The 17301-nt window shown below is 38.1% G+C and overlaps 1 long non-coding RNA gene across 1 annotated transcript in view; it reads left to right on the forward strand.

The window, feature by feature from the left end:
- The window catches only part of LOC120410482, an 82827-nt gene extending 71121 nt beyond the window's left edge, over nt 1–11706 (forward strand). The window contains exons 4-5 of the long non-coding RNA XR_005602682.1: nt 92–121; nt 8522–11706. This is a non-coding gene — a long non-coding RNA (uncharacterized LOC120410482). The remainder of the gene's footprint in view (nt 1–91; nt 122–8521) is intronic.
- The last annotated feature ends 5595 nt before the right edge of the window (nt 11707–17301 follow it).

Genomic DNA, 17301 nt, shown 5'->3' on the forward strand with positions numbered 1-17301 from the left:
ATCAAATATTTTGTTAAAGTTTAATTCTTTTGGGGGCTGTTGGGACTTATATGTTAAAAAAAAATCAGACTTTTGTTTGTCTTTTTTCCAGGAAGCAGGTAACATATACTTGTGGATTCAGGTAAGAGCTGTTACACAAACTGGAGATATTTTTATTTCATTTCCTTGAGAATCTACTCTAAAATTCTGAAAATTTGAACTAGATTACCATTACTTTCTTATCAACCTCCCACCAACCATCCACATGCAGATTTTAGATAACTGCTTGAACAATCTTGAAAATTGGCCCAAGAAAATATATGTTTATTTAGTGATATTTGTTGCAATGATTCCTCCACACTGTCCCTTGCAAAGTGAAGCTAAAGAAGACCATGATTTTTGTAATGGAGCCTGTACATCTGCCAAAACACTCATTAAAAGTTTCCTTATTCCTTCTCTGAAATTAGGACAATTCCCCACATCCATGGGGTATGAACTCATGCTGTAGGTGTCTAAAAGCACTATTTGTGCTTGCACTAAAATATCCACTGCCAGTAATTTCAGGAGTGCCCAGATGCTCCCAGTCATGTGGCAGAGTTAATATTTGGCTGGTGTCTTCCCACTTATCCTTGCCATGGGAGGGACATCCTCCCTTATGGCCTGGGAGGCTCAGTGACAGCACTTCCACCAGCTTCATGTCTTCCCACTAGTTCTCTCTCGGAGTTACTGTGCATTCATACAGAATAATACTTTCCGAGTGTAATAATGCACCCCAGGTCTATTAGGATGTGTGTCAAAATTACAAACACAAAGGTTGGTATATATGCATGCTAATCATTTCTAGTTATGCATGAAGTTAATTTACAAAAGAAGATTTACATTATTTTAATGGCATTCTCTACAAATAATATTCAATTATTTCAGTTTGGTTTTGATGCCTTTTTATGTTTTGCTTGTTTGGAGATATGTATTAATTTGCTTTATCAATAATATGAAAAATTAATGGAGCTCTTATTAAGGTTAAAAGCACCTCAGAGAAGTCATCACTTGTCAGCTCTGCTTTATTACTATGATTACAACAAAGTAGTGTTGCTCTCCCTTGGCAAAATAGCTACTTCCTTTTCCCTGGCAGGTTTCAGGTTGCTCTCCTGCTTTTGCTCCTGGAGAGGAACATTTGGAGCTGTCCTTTAGAGCTGCATGGATGTACCTGCAGAGCAGCACAGAGGAATGGAATCCATGTGCCTCTGTGCCTGGCATACTTGGGTCTTCCCAGCTTCCTCCTCATGCCCTGGGCACACAGACACTCAAACTGCCAGCTCCTGCAGCTCTGCTCCCCCAGCATGAGCCTGCAAGGCGCCCACCTCCTACGTCTCTCCTTCCCTGGCATGGGACACCACCAACCCTAGCTGTCCTTGGCCCTATCTCTTCCTGAGCTCAGCTGGACTCAGTTCACTGGCCTAAAACATAAATCTCAAAATTTTTCCTTTATGAGATCTACCCGTTCAGATTTCATGAAGGTGATTTTCCTGTTGATATCTGAAGACGAATGGCAGAATAATACCCATTTGAATTATAAGTGGACAGCAGCATCAGATCAGATGGGTAGTGAGAAGAGACTGAAAAAAAATGATGACAGGGCACTTTTTATAAAGTTCTGATCCAGTGAAGAGGGTCTCTCTCTGGTTAATGCAATTTAGTGATAATTCTTTGGAAAGGAGAAAGGACTCTTTCACAGCTGTATCAACAATATCCACTCTCTTAAAAAAAAAAGCCAGCAGCTGACTTTACATGTCAAGCATCGCATATTTGGCTATGAAAGCAAAGCAAAAGCCGTGCTGGCCAATAGCACAGACTTGGAATGATGCCACTGAAAAGTTGGTCTGTAAACTGATGCTACCTTATTTCTTGAATTCTAAGAGGGCTTGCTGAGATTTAATGGCAATGCAGAACTACCTCATTCCTCATAGATATTTCTTTTCTTGTTACATGAGATCCATGCATGAAGTGAAAAAGAGCAAATGAACATCAGGTTTACATCACCACTGATATGTGAATGATTGATCACCCATTAAATCACATACAGAGCCAGTAACAGCACACGGGGTAGTGTTAAAGCAAAATGTTTGATATTCTGTACTCTAATTAAACATGGAAATAATACGATGCAGTCTGTATTGTAAATGTTATTGCAGATTATAGACCTAGAGGAGAGGTGTTATGCCACCTTTATAGCCTCCAGTTCCTAGAGACTGTGACTTAGAGCTGCCTCAGGGCTGCCCTAAATTACACCAGTTGGTAATGACTCCCAAAGGGCTGCTATGCATCCAGTGGTTGCTGGAGTGTAAAGTACTTTGGCTATGCCAGCAGCCCATCATTTCACAATGGAGGCTGAGAGCAGCTGGCATAGTGCTTGGAGGAAATCCCCAAGTAGTGGTTTAAGACATTTTTCTAACACTTTTTGTCATGAGAGTGATATAAAATAAAGGCCAGATTTCACAAACACACAGGGGTTTTTTCATTTTTATTTAAGCATCTGTAGTTGTGGTTTGATAAACTTGGAGATGATGGTTTCTATAGGATTTCAGAGCAGGTACTGCTTCAGCTTGGCACTATTCCAGATCTCTGTTCTGGCCCCAATTCCCTTCCTGTGCAGTACACCACCACTGGCTGTCAAAGGCATATTCCTGATTTACATCTGTGTTAGCAAAGCAGAACTGAATATCCCCTTGTATATAGAAGTTTTTCAGTTCAGGCCTCTATTCCAGCCTCCATTGGAGCTGCCAGAGACACCAGTTTGCATATACAGAAAATCCTTTGAGTACATATCTCTGTAGCTCATTCAAAAGCTCTGCCAATTCAGGCAGAGGGAGTGATGGGTGCAGTTTTTTCTGTACATGTGTGGGCTGGGCCAACCATTCTTACACAAATATCTCAAAAGGTCAGCTATGAAATTATTACTTAATATTGGCAGTTTGGGCGGTTGAATTTTCATCTATCTTTGGGATGTTCTTAAGTGAACATCCTGAAGACAGTAACTGTCTGCTGGCAGCAGAAACTCATGACTCTCAAATTAAGGTAATGCAGTCTAAAACTCAACAGATGACAGTGTTTTCTAACCTCTGAGGCAAAAGGCCACCACTTATGATCTTACTAACTCTTCTATGAAACACAGGGAAAAATAAAGTAATTTTATAACAGAGATACACACAGCAGAGAAAAGTAAAAACCCTCTGGGAAGCTACCCAGGGAGAGGTAATTACCGGTTCTGTAAACTAAAGGTACCTTTAAAAAAATGTTCGTAAGCCCAAATAACATCAAGGAGAAAAATGATCTTATGAAATGTTCCTGGATGTGAAGTCATAAAGGACTGACTTTCAACTTAAGTGGAGAAAGGTGAGTGTGCATGCAAGGACTGTACTGTAACCTTCCTAAAAGGAAGCAAAATATACCATCCCCTTCTCTTCCACCAAGTCTCCGCTTTGAGCTAGTGCTGGCTGGCAGGTCTGCACAGGGTGGCAAAGGGTCAAAAGGAGGATGAATGAAAGAAGCTAATACCTCATTTTCTCCGTTCCCTACTTGTACGTCCTCTGCGCAAGGAGGAGATGGTCTAAAACTTCTCTTCCTGGAAGGTTCAGAAAGCTGTGAGAAAACTTCTTTAGTGCCCTGTACATATTCACAGATAGACACATGATTTCCCAAAAGAAATTGAGGAAAGTGGATCAGAAAATCATAGAATTAATCACACTATAACAGTCAGAAAGGGGGATCATCTAGCCCATCATTTTGCCTGAAGGCAGGATTGATTTCAGCTAAGGAAATTCTGATAATCTCCTGTCATTCTATTTGTTTAATTATAAAATGATTTTTAATATTAGTAGTACCTGTTACTATCCTCTAAGCAAACCACTTGGTGCTTAGCTACTATTTCTGCAACCTGAATGACATCATTATATTAGAATTAATGTAGGCCGAATATTAGGGGTCTGCCACAGTCTTAATATGTTTCATTTTTCACTAGATCCTCTCTGAATCTTGGAAAGAAGCCTAACCAAACTTAAATGGCTTGTACCCTATATATCAAAGGATCCTGGCCAAAATTTCTGTTCACTTTAACAATGTATATTTGGCATAAATCCTTGGAAGGCCAATATTTTATTCCACATTTCCAACAAAGCTGGAATACAGTACCTAAGGACAGGAAACTCTTTTGCTGGGATGTAAAACCTACAGATTTTTCTCTCCTGTGTACTTTCAGAACTTGTTCTTGAAGGCAGAAAGGCTGGGATGGACAAATACGTAATTAAAGAGAGCTAAAGCAGGAACAATAATGAACAAATGCCATTATTTTTACAATAGTTCTTGGGGGAAGCTAAGGTAGAGATGTAGAAAGTCAGTTACAGTCATGCACTTTACTTAGCATGGGTTCATGCAGTGCAAAGAGCTTAATGTCTGCAGCTGAGCTGGGCCTAATGGGCAGCAGTTGTTATCTGTGGAAATGGAGTCTGAGAGGCAGCCTGGCTATTGTACCTATCTGTGATAGCTAGTGGGATTCGCAACATGCTCGTGACCTTTTCTTACTTGTTTTGCTTAATTTTTATCAAAAAAAAGCGCCATCATCTGACTGGGCATCCCAGCCCCAAATTTTGCAGTCTGAGCCCATCGGTGAGGGTTTAGTGAGAAGGAGGGAGAAGAGGGGGAGTCTACAAAATAAATCTGGGGCTGCAGACAGAGGGAAGCCGCTGGAAGACCTGTGCACCTGACCAGCATCCACATTTTTATAATACTTTTATATAACTTTTATACATCTATGTATCCATATGTACATGCAGCTCCTTCTACACTTTTCTTATTTCTCTCCCAAATAACCAGAAACTCCTGTAAATCTTCTAACAGGCTAGCAGAGACCTTTGCACGCTGCTCTACACCACACAGACTGAAAACCCTTTTCCACTCTGTCTCACAGCAGTCCCACAGGTACTGAAAAAGTCCTGCAGTCAAATCCAAATGAGAATAACCCCACCAGTGCACCACCAACCACTTTATGTCCTGCCAGTTTTGCAGACTGGTTTATAGTTGATAACCCCCAGCAACTTCATGGCCCTTTTAGGACACCAAGCATAGGAAAGAAGATTTTGCTCTTGCCAGAATTAGGGACTCCCAGGCCTCTGTCCTGACTGAGAAGGCTTTAAAGTAGGAAAGAAGGTTCCCTGTATTTTCCTGCCCCACATACAAAGGCAGGAGTATAAACTTACCTCTATGGAGGCAAGGAGTTTTAAGAATTTCTCTCTTGAAAAAAGCATTCAACTTAGAAGTAATGTGAAACCTATCATATAAATCATCATAAACTGGCAATTTCTTAAGAAAAACAATTATTTACCTGATCTAAATTGATTCCATTTAATAAGAATCTCATTTATTATTTATATGCTTTATAAAGCTCCTGGCACGTGAGGAAGTTGAGTAACTAAGTAAGGAAGTTCATACAGCAAAAACTTATTACCTGTTATTGCTGTTCCTTGACTATACTGATGTTTGCATGCTGTGTATATTTACACAAAAAGTCAGTGTCTCCTACATGATGATGTGAATTTAACAGAAATGTTGCTGGTATCATTTTTATTGTACAGCAAAATACTGCTCTGCAAGGTTTAAGTATGGATTGTTGGTAAGAATGAAGTCACAATTACCAATACTACATGGAGCTGCAACAGAAATACAGTGGCCTGTTTTTCTAGATCCTGACAAGGCTTTGATAAAGTGTGAAAAGAAATACAATTTTATTCCAGACCATGTAGAACCAAGGCATTGTTTACCATTTTTCCCCTTTTTTTCTTTTTAATTTTGGCTTTCTTAGCAAACAAGATCAGCTTCAATCTTAGGTCACATTTGACATTCCAATTGCATGGGTGTCTTTGCTTAAATGCAGAGTATTTTTCAGTGAAGTTCAGCTCTATTTAACAGGTGAAAGTGGATTCTAAAGGTTGAAGCTCTCCCACCAAAACTCAGAAGAGCAGCAATTTAATGATATTCAGCCAAATGAAATACCTCCACTAGGCTGAATCCTGGCATAGGTGAGCAGGATGGCAGGAGCAGAATCCGGGAGGCAAATCTGGAGTCTTGGGGCTACAGAGAACCCTTTTTCAACAGCACAAGTAGACAGATTTTAATTGGATTGGTTGTTTCCTCCAGGAAGGAAGATCTGTGTTTGAGATTGCTCATTTGGGGGGAGGAGGGGAAGGGAGGCGGAGCAGACACAGGATGCAACATTTTGGGGGTATAGTGGGAAAAAGTGTTTGCCAATCTTAGCAAAGGAAAGATGCTGCTTATTTTCCCAAGTGTCCTGCAAAAGGATACTTGAAAAGTGCAATGATTTTTGACAAATTGTCAAAATCTCTGAGGTGGCTCTGATGCTGTCAGAGCATTATTCTCTCACCTCACACAAAGCTTTTCAACTCCTCCTATTTTAACAATCCTAACAAGAAAAAATCATCAGATATTCTTTTGCTATTTTAAATGGCTATTGTTCCACTGTATTTAATCATTAAGGAACCAGAAGGGACACATTGCATTGAAAAATGTTCGTTTGACCCTTTGTAAACAGCAACTTGAAGCATTTTAACAGGCTCTTCAAACTGTTTGGGCAGAAATAAAGAAGCATCTGGTTTGTAGCACACTTTCATATTGTATTGTTTATGTTGATAGCTTAAGTTCTTTGCTGTGCATTGTTATTTATGACAACTGAATGTAGAACATTTTTGATTCAACAAAGTCCTTTCATTCTACAGCATGGGAATAAGGCAATCAAAGCTGAGGTGACTTGACTGATTTCATTTAGAAGGTGGATTCCAGCAGGCCTATTAGTGTTGGAGAAGGGAGGGGGAAGGAAAGGATAGAGCAGGTAACTAGGGGATACAAATTAAAAAGGGTGAGAAATCTGGGAAAGAATCCTGCTGATGGTACAGACTATATGAGAAATTTCCACAAGTCACTAAAGCCATGGGAAGAAATTGCAAGAATCTGTCCAAACAAAAAGGCAAGAATTCTACATAGATGTTTCTGTTCTTTTTTTTTTTTTTTTTAACTGGGAAACTTGCAAGAAGACCTAGATGCTTCAACCCTCTTGTCCCCTAAGGATGATGGGTTAAAAACGACACACTTTTTAAAAAATATTTTCATTGTGTTTTCTGTACTATATCAGAGTTAAGCAGCAAACCAAATGATGCATGTTATAAATGTAAAATGAGTCAAATGCCAAAGTAACAGTGGAAAATAAATAACCAAAAATAATGTGGGGTTATACCAGTAGTAGCAGAACTGTCCCATGTCTAAAAAACTTCCTAAAAAGGCTTTTCAGGACACTGTTTTCACCAGATATTACCTATATATTAAATATATATCTATAAATTTAATAATATAGAATTATCAAAAATACATCAACCCAAGTATTAAATATATACATAAATTAATCAAACCCTTAATGTTGATATTACAGTAAATGTAAAAAATGGAACAATGAACTGCTTAAGAGCAAAGTTTATGATTTTTAAAGACAAATTAAAAGCCTCTATTTGCTTAGAAGGGAGTGCAGGAAAAGTAATCAGGTTCTAAGGAAATCTGTTTTCGATATATTCCAGTGAGGCTTTAAGGGACAGGAACAGGTTTAGAAACTCTAATAAGCATCGCACATTTCCAAAGCAGCCAAGGAAGGCATTTATGATTCTGACTTTTCTGTTTAATTTATTCTGTCCCATGTTTCTATTTACTGCACAAGGTGCTGGGTTTGAAGCCAGACCATCTCAGTTAATTTGATTTCAGAGCTATTTTACGTAGATCATCCACTAGGACTGAGCTTGTGTAAGAGCAAGCAGAAGCCTGACTAGACCTAGTGCTTGGTCCCAGGCTATATGTTATTTTCTTAAAGACTCTTATTAGTCTTTCTGTTTTGAGCCATGTTCAGCAATTCAGAAGCAGCAGTACTCCAGTCAAAGCAGTATAATGCAATTAACTATTTTTTCCTGTTGTAATGGTAGCATCTTCAACTTGTGGTTTGACAGAGCTTTTTAGTCAGGGTGAATTAAGCACTGTATGCCTCTTTTGCCTGTTCTCCCCTCAAGACTTTGGCTCTCTGCTATTTAGTTCCTCTCAGGCTGTTTTCCTTTCATTTGCCTTATTAGTAGGTAGGTCAGTAGCTGATGCCACCTACTGTGGGCATCTAAAGGCTTTTCTTTTGTTTCCTTCTTTTTTTCCAAAAGCTTGAGAAGTTGCCACTTCCTTTAGTGGTGATTCACAAAAGATATTAAAAAATCATTTAAATCTCTTATTAGGAAAAAGATACTGCACCTTCCTTTACAGCTACGTATACACCTTTCTTTAAAACCTGTGTAGTCCCAGTGCCTCATCCAAATATCTTAAGCTTACAAAGGTAAGTAAAAATCCAAATGGTTTACAGATATATGACATATTAATTAACATTTTTCCATTTTCAGGGCTTTTTTCATCTATAATCATCTGATGATCTTTTTTTTCTCCTTCCTCTACTCAGAAACCCCTGGAAGCTGCGGAAGGTCAGACCTTGGCTGTGTTGTTAAGACAGAGGGACAAATTGGCATCCATATATCAGATCTGCACTGCCTCCCTTGAGCATTTTTCCAGGAATCTGAACAAATGCAGAAGATAAAATTGTACTCTGGGTCATGCTTAGCTGTAGAGGAGTGTGAGGCAGTGTGTACGTGTGTATGCGTACATATCTCAGCAGGAATAAATAAACTGTTGTAAGAAAAAGCCATTAGTATGGAGGGAGAAAAAAAAAAAAAGAGTTAGTATGAAACATATTCTCAAATGCTGGAATGATCAGGCAGGTCCCGCATGTGTCTTTTTACTTTACAGTCTAAGGTAACTAAGAATTTTCTGATACTCTACAGTTCTTGTCTTTAATGCTCTGCTGTCATTATATCTGTCCCTTTCAGTCAATCATTGGCTTTGAGAGTGGTCTCACTAATGCCCTTTTTCTATATTACATCCTTTTCCCTACTGTCTACTACCTTATAACATCTTCTGAGTTCAAATTTGAAGCTCTCTACCCCAGCTGGCTTTCTTCTACTCTTGGGCACACTATGCAGATACTACTCTGTACAGGATCTCTCTTATCCTGTTTAACTTTTGAATTATTGCCCCATATCTGTCCCATTCTGTGCAATATTCCTTAGTCATGCAGCATGATTCTCTGCTTCTATTGCAGCCCTTGTTTTGTCTATTACTATACCTAGTTTTTGCCAGCTGCCATTGCTCCAGTGCCTGTATCGATACAGACACAGCTACAGAGTATAATGAATAGCCTGTTGCAGATTTAGAAGCATATTTTGGGACATATGTCACACATTTATATTCTCTCCCAAAAAGAGGTTGCTGACTCCAAAGAGTTTGCAGTAATAAGTCTGTACTGGTATACTGATCTCTGAAGTTGATAAACATGTTCCTGAGCTTAAATCACTGATGCAAAATGTGAGGTTGGAGGCCTCCAGATGACAATTTCAATGAATTTGTTAATGAGAATAGCTCCTTGAATTGAATTTACTGATGCTGGAATGGCAAGGAGCACCACACCTAATTCATTAGGTTGAATCTGTAGAATTATTGTGATTTCCAGTCTGTACAATCATGTTCCCTCCTCATTTTTCAGGTTTTCTTGCACTACAAGCCCTGGAAAACAGCTGCACCATTCGATATAGATGCCCAGTGGTGTGTGGCCTCTGGAAGGCTTTCACAGTCATAACCATCTGCTCTGTATGTCAAACATACCTAGCCAGGCAGCTACTGTGCTGCATGACCAAACCACTGTCAGGAACTGTTTATGCAGCAAAACCAGGCCTAAAGCACAAAAAAATGCTCGGACAAAGGTAACTAGGCATACTCAAAGCTATATTTGTAGACAAAAACTACATCATGTGCAGAGAAATTGCACAGGAGTCATGAATAGCCCTGTAATGCAACACAAATCAATTCCAGTAACAGCTTGTTTGCAAGGCTCCATTCACCCTGCTGCATTCCCTCCTTCCCCTTCCAAACTGAAGCTGCATTCAGAAAACACAGCTGCAGAATGACCACAGTTGCTACTACATCAGTGTAAACAAAATTGCCCCAGCCTGTTCACAAACATGCAAGATGCACTTGGTTTTGCGAGTCTGAACATAAGCATAGGCATAAGCAGATATGCAATCAAATCAGTTGCAATGTATTGCAATACATCCCCTGCCCTGAATGGTTTTTTCTCTAGAAATATCAGAAATATATAAAAATATCTCTCCGTTTCATGCCTCTCATTTTATGCTTCCTAAAATTTTTATTCCACTTTATAATCTCATTTTATAGCATATACAATGTTCTTGTCTTTTTGAACACTTCAGGAGGCTCCTTTTTCTCTAAGCAGTATCTTGTCTCCCAGTAACTCACAAAAATAACAATTCAGATTTCTCTGTTGCTTCCTTACTTATCATTTTAATGTTTCTGTTTGAAGTGAAACCAAGAATAAAAACACTCCAAACAGTGAATTAACTTGGACATGTAGATGTTCTCTCATGATGCTTTCGCTTTTGGGACTGTATTTGTAGAACTTTTTTCCTCTCACTCCATTTCATGCAAATTTTACTACATCTTAAATTTTCTAAAATTATTACATTTCATTTACTAATGAACAGAATATTCATATTTTCAAAAGCATTTATGGAATAAAATTATGTCTTCAGCTGATTCTGAATTTTCCATGGGGCACTTCTTTCAGCTTTTGGAAACGTTGTCTTGTGGCTTCCAGGAAAGAACTTAAGTATGTAAATCCTTGCTGTTGGTTGGAAATGAGGATCCAAAATTCTCATTTGGAGAGCTTTACTTGCAAATTCTGAGCGCCACCAGTCACTATCATTTTCATTGTGGTATTCATTTCAACAAGAGGCTATCAACGCTTGTCGTGAAGATAGAGCTGGGACTGGACTGAAATGCAGAGAATAGAAAAATTGTACATCTGATTCACTGTGAAAAGTTGAGTCACTGGAAAAGAAATTCAACTAGCAATACACAGTTCTGTTCTGGCTTATTACCAGAAACACCAAAGACTATAATCCTGTTTCTACCAGTACAACAATAATTTGGACAGTAGGTGTTTGCATTTCTTGGGTTTGGAATCTTGACAGCTGCTGTTGCCAGATCCTGCCTTCTTGCATTGCCTTTGATGCTGGAAAAATTAACAACCACAGCATGTTTAATTTTACTGTCTTGTAAGTAGAAAAAATCACTTAAAATTACTTTTGGGTTTTCATTAATAAGCTCAATAATCTCTTAAGAAGTCTTTGGCAAAGCAACCAATAAGAATGAAGGGATTACAAACTTTAGGTTTTAATGAGAATTGGTTGTTTGTGGTGTTTCTTGTTCTGCCACAATCTATCGTCAGAAGAATGTGTATTAAGATTTCGGTGCCTAGAATCACAAAATCAAAGTATCGTATTTGCATTACTCATGTAGGCTTTGAATTGGACTAGTCAGATGAATGGTTTTAAATGTGCACATTTGATTTTGTTGGCCATTTTTCCCTTTGTTTTTAGGCAGCACAGATTTTTAGGAAGGAATTCAGTGGCCAGCTGCCCAAATTAAAGAATAGTGAAAAGATCAAAGTAGTGCATATTGCTGCTGTGGTAGTTATTAGCATTTGTGATACCTTATTCTCATGACAGAACAGAAAGTGGCATAGCATCAATCTTGTTTTGTTACAAAAAATAATAAAAAGGGGAATTGGTACAAGTACAGCTGTTTTCATTATAATCTCAAGAAAGTAATGTCAGAGTCCTCTTCAGAGGCTGTAATGAAAGGACCTTTGAAGAGCTGGGGTATTCTTCTGTTAGTCACAAAGGTACTGTACGCAGTAATTCCTTTTCTTAAGAAATGGCTGTTCCGTTAGACCAACGGGAACTGATCACGAGGGTCCCACTATTGCTGAGATGGGGTCATGTAGAGTGGAAATATGAGCTCTATAACCCTTGACCCCTTTCCCTCTTTATTTCGATTCCTTTAACAATGCATGGTTGGCAGACAAAAACAATGGAAAGTTCCAATCTCTTTTGTTTGGCTTGGGAAAAACTCAAGCCAGCTCAGTTTTGTTTTTACCTAAAAGTATGTCTGGGTTTCAATTAAAAGGAGCTACTTTAAGTTTGCTAGTCTGTGAAACTCTGAAAAAAGCCATTGTTGCCCATCCATGATCTAAGCAACAATGAGATACAGATTCTCACAGTGTGTCACAGTAAAACTACGTCTCAGTTCTAACTGCAGAAGCTAAGAAAGGATGAAGTGCTAGCAAGCTGGATTTTTGAACTGCACACCCATTCATTATTAAATCATTACTTTTAAAACAGGACATAATATTTTAGAAAGTCAATGTCAAGGAAATACTGGCGAAACGAAGAATCAGAAATAGCACAGTTGCAAGAACTGGTGCCACTTGGGAGTTTAGCAGGTGATGCCCTCAACCAACCATCCCTTATAGAAATATCATAGGTTTTGTTGCAGTGGGACTGAAAAGTCAAAAGTAGTTGATTCATGACTCTTAAAAAAAATCCAGAAATTGAATTTATATTATAATTTGATTAATGACACCCATTTCTAATCTGCTCAGAGTTTTATGCATAAATGCACTCTTTTACAGGTCTAGACTCATGGAGAGATAATTATTTATCTTCATATTTTCTCTCATTATTATACAATAACTCAGTGTCTCCTTGATATCATACCTAGGTGCATGAAAGATTTCTCTTGCAAACACCTCTTCAGGGTCAGCTTGTGAAGAATTGTCCACCCTTAGACACTGGTAGTGAGCATTTGAAAGAACCTTGCAAGATGAAGCAACATTCAGCTATAAGAAGTTTCCAGCAAAAATTTTTAGCAAACACACACACATTGCAAATCACCTGCAGAGAACTGTATTAGCTGACACAAATTTGTCCAGCACAAATTTGTCCAACACAGTGGGTATGATGAAATAAAGGAAGAGCACAATTGAAATCCTTATCCTATTAAAACATCCATGATTTTTATAAAATCAGCAGTTTATCTGTGCTCCATTTTGGTATTTACAGTTTACAGCTTTGGGTCAGTCCCCAGCTATATGGCTTGTGGAAATAGATCTCTTCCTGCTCTCCCTGCCAGTGGAGGCACTGGAAGACCCTTCCTGTGAAAAGCATAAGTGCTGTATTTTCAGATAGAGTACAAAGAACTGAACTATGAAGCAACAGCAAAGAGTCAGTTGCAGGATATATAATTACAGCTCTTGAAGGAACACAACCAAATACTTTTGAACATTTTGTTGCTTGTAGTTTCAATTATGCATTTCCAACAAATACATTTCCAGGCATTCAGCCTTCATTTGCTAAGGAGAGCTCTTTAAAAACATTACTCTCCAAATTTTAGATTGTAACTGATTTTTTTTTTAATTTGCTTACAGGAAAGTTTAGTTTTTCTTTGTATCATCCTTCAACCCTAAAATTAAGAATTAGTGCTTGATGAACTTCATGAATTTTGCAGTTCAAAAGCAGTTCTTAAGACTAAGATTGTAGCATCACACTCTGTGTCCTCAGTTCCACTGATAGAAAAGAATTTGTAAGATGCAGCTCTGAGGAAGAAGCCACTAAAAGAGAAAGTTTCAGGGTGAATTACTGTACCCACCCTTGGTACAGTTTTGTTACTGGAGTAACAATAATTTAATGTAAAAATTAATTATAGAGAAATATTTACAATAGGGATTAGTAAACTTGGGATTTCTAGGAGTTTTTTCAGTTTAAAGCTCAGCCTGACAAGAACATTATGGCTACACCTAATCCAGATAAAAAAAGGTTTCCTAGGTTCCTTCAGAATAAGACAAGTCATATAACTTGTTGGTCATTGCCAATCACTTGACCAGCTGCAGGAAAGAATGCAATGTTGTTTTTAAAGATAGAGCTAAATAAAAGAGAAGATGGCATGGTCCACCTTCTCAGTGCTGAAGGAAATCATTTGTTACCTTATCCACACAAAATTGAGGCACAGAAGCAAAAGGTACCTCAAGTAGGGAATTTTCACAGCAGACCCATATTTTTTGTCCAGAAGAGTGCTATATAGGAATTAAATTCCTTTATAGTGTACAATTCTAAATATTATCATACTGTTGACACCCAGTAGTTCGATCAAAGCCCACACATTATTATCTGTTGCTTGAAACAGAGGTTACCTCTTTTTTTTCTTTCTCTTTCTTTTTTTTTTTTTTGCTTTTTCTTTTTAATTCAGAATTTAGGGAGAGTATGGACCAAATTTTGCTCCTAGATATGTGCAGGGATTCCATTGCCTTTTATGAAAACTCTGGATAGGCCTCTGTAGGCAAAATTTAGCCTGGTGCATGGTTTTGATTCACTCTGTATTCCTTTAATGTTCAAATCTTAAAGATTATTTGGATATAATACATGAAAGGGAAGACAATATCTGGAAAAGGATGGAGAACAATTATTCTCTGTTTCAAGGGTGAATTGCCTTAAGTGAGCAGAAATCAGTCACAGGAGGCTGCTTGCTTCACTTATTTTTCTAACTGCTCTAGGCAAATAAAGATTAAGCCATTCTTTTATCAGGAAGGCCCTCTCCCCAGTATAAAGACATAATCAATCTAAATTGAAGGAAACTAAGAGATGCACAGAGGGTTTGCTGGGCAAGTTTTGGCTGCATAATGGCAGAAAATTGTAGGGTTAATTTCGATTTATATTTTACTCCAATATATTCAACAGAAGTTGAGGTCAAAGATAAACACCTGAAATGTTTTATAATAATTTACTGAATAGTTGATAAAGGAGAGTTTCATGTCATATGTATAAATTTTCTATAGAGAGTCACTGTTGTAAAGCATGGCTAGCTAAAGTACAAGCTCAGCACAGTTTCTCATACAAAGTCAAATCAGGATGGATAAAAATACCCTACATTGAACCACTGCAACCTTTAATCAAATTTAATCCTTTTTCCCTCTTTTGAAAATCTCAACCAAGCTGTAGTACAGAGACAAGGCAACAGTTCTGGTACCCTGGGTTTTCAGGAATGATTAAAAAGGCTAAATCTTATTTTTATACAGGTCTATACAAGTTCATTATTTTGATAATAAGAAGCATGTTTTATCCAAGATAATATCACATTTTGTTCTACAAAACCAAAACTTAACTTATAAGCTATTTCCAAGCCCAACTCAAAATCATATTCATCCCAGTTTTCTCATAATAGAAATGACAAAAATAAAACCTTTTTCTGAACTCAGGAAAAAGTGTGATTTTCCTCGACCTCTGATGATCAGAATAAAAGCGAACAAAGACTCAAACTACCCATATTCTGAGTTTTAAAAAAGAAAATGTGGCTTTTCTGCCCCTTTCCTGGTACTTTTTGTGGTTAGGAAAGTTTTGTTGAATCCTAGTTGTGTGTATTTCTGAAACTGGGACATAGAACCAAAAATGCTCCTTGGTGAAAGATTTTATTTACACTTTAAAAGCCTTATTAGTTCAGTTCATATTTACAGGAAGCAGAGATAGCAACAGGGATGGTGAACAGCACAATAGCCATTGCACTAGATAATTCATCAGTTAAGTAGCAAAACATGTAAGTGCCCATGAATTTTACTTTTGTGTAAAATCACACCATTGTTGTGTTCTCTCTTCAATGATGCACCTTTCAGCTTCCAAAAGGAAGGGATAGCATAGCACTGATTAACTTCTGAGGTGAAAAGAGATTTTAATAACAGCTGACTAAAATAGAAGGACCAAAGAAGCACCCAGGAACGTTACTCCGTGCAAATTTCTCTGTTCTATTAATAAAAGGACAGCTTCCACCAAAGCTTTTTCTTGAAGCCATGAAGAGCTCTTTGGAGCAGCAATGTGCTTCCAGGAAAAACACTGATAGGGCTGAAGAGGCTCCATGGATATTTCCCCAAATACAAAATGCACCTGGGAGAGTTAGACTCCCTGTTCCTGTCCCACTGCAGAGAAGATGGGGATGGATTTCAGAAGTTGTGTTGGCTGCAGAAGTTGCACTGATGGATTCACAGGCCTACCACAGCAGCTGCCTTGTCTGGAGGTGAGGCACACACTGCTTCGGCACCACAATTTCTCCTGCTACATCTTGCCTTTGTAGTCCCAGATAAACTTTTTTTTTGCATGAAAACATGACATTTTGCAACAGTCATTGAGCTGAATCCAAAATACTCAACATACAAAAGCATTTTAAATAAACCCCAGCATCTCAAATACTGACAAATTCACCAGGTCTTTTCATTTTTAATTGGATGATTCTATTTTCTTGACTCAGCTCTAATGCTGAACTTAATTTCTGCATATTATTAAACTTTTAAATATTGAATTGTTCTAGTTTTTGGTATCCATATTAAAGTCATAACTGCATTTAATTCTTCCTGCATGTAGCTTTATGTGTGCTGTAAATTTACTTCTAATGTCAATCCAAGATGAAGTCAACTGATCCTGCATTTTTTGCAGTGATTAGAGATTACAGTGCAGATTTTCTTTTGTGGAAAGTACTGTGAATTTAAGCATTCTATAACAAAATAATCAAACAAGAAGAAATCAGTGAACTGAAACACTGCTAGGGGTAAGCTAATTTTTGAAAAAGACTGGCATTCAGCAACCCATACTTGTTAGCATGCTGGTGTCTTTTGAAATCAATTCTTGTATTTCATTCCCACAGCACATGAAGACGGTAAATTAGTTCAATTGCAGATGAGAACTCAGAGCCTACTGGAAGCTGATTTGTTTGTCAGCATCCAGGAACTTACAGCATGAAGCACATCTCTCCCAGCCATCTTCTGTCATGGGGAAAGGAATACTGGGATGTGTGTGTCAGTTCACTGGCCTGAAAAATGCCCTTTACTTCTGGGTGTCTTCCACTTTGCTTGCCTCAATTGTCTACAATTACTGCAAATTTAAAACATTTACAGACAAATTGGCAATATGCAAAACTGTGACATACCAAAGACAGCTCATTCTTGCTCATTGAAGGCAGGAAGTGCACTTCTCTTAGGTTTCAAAACCAGGGGAGAAAAGCAGCTAGAAAAAGAGGCTGCCACCCTAGGATGAAGGCATACAGCACATTCATTTTTTTAACTAATTGTCCACCATATTGTCCCATAACTGTGGAAGAAGGGGAACCCCTTTTCAAATTATGCTCTTAAGCCTGAAGGAAGCTCCCCCAACACTGTACAAGGAGTGCAGGACTGTGCTACTTACACTGACTATCTTAGTGGATTTCAGGAAAAGATCTGTTGGTGGGGGG

Source organism: Corvus cornix, chromosome 9 (genome assembly GCF_000738735.6).
Source record: "Corvus cornix cornix isolate S_Up_H32 chromosome 9, ASM73873v5, whole genome shotgun sequence".
In the NCBI taxonomy this organism is placed as follows: Eukaryota; Metazoa; Chordata; class Aves; order Passeriformes; family Corvidae; genus Corvus; species Corvus cornix.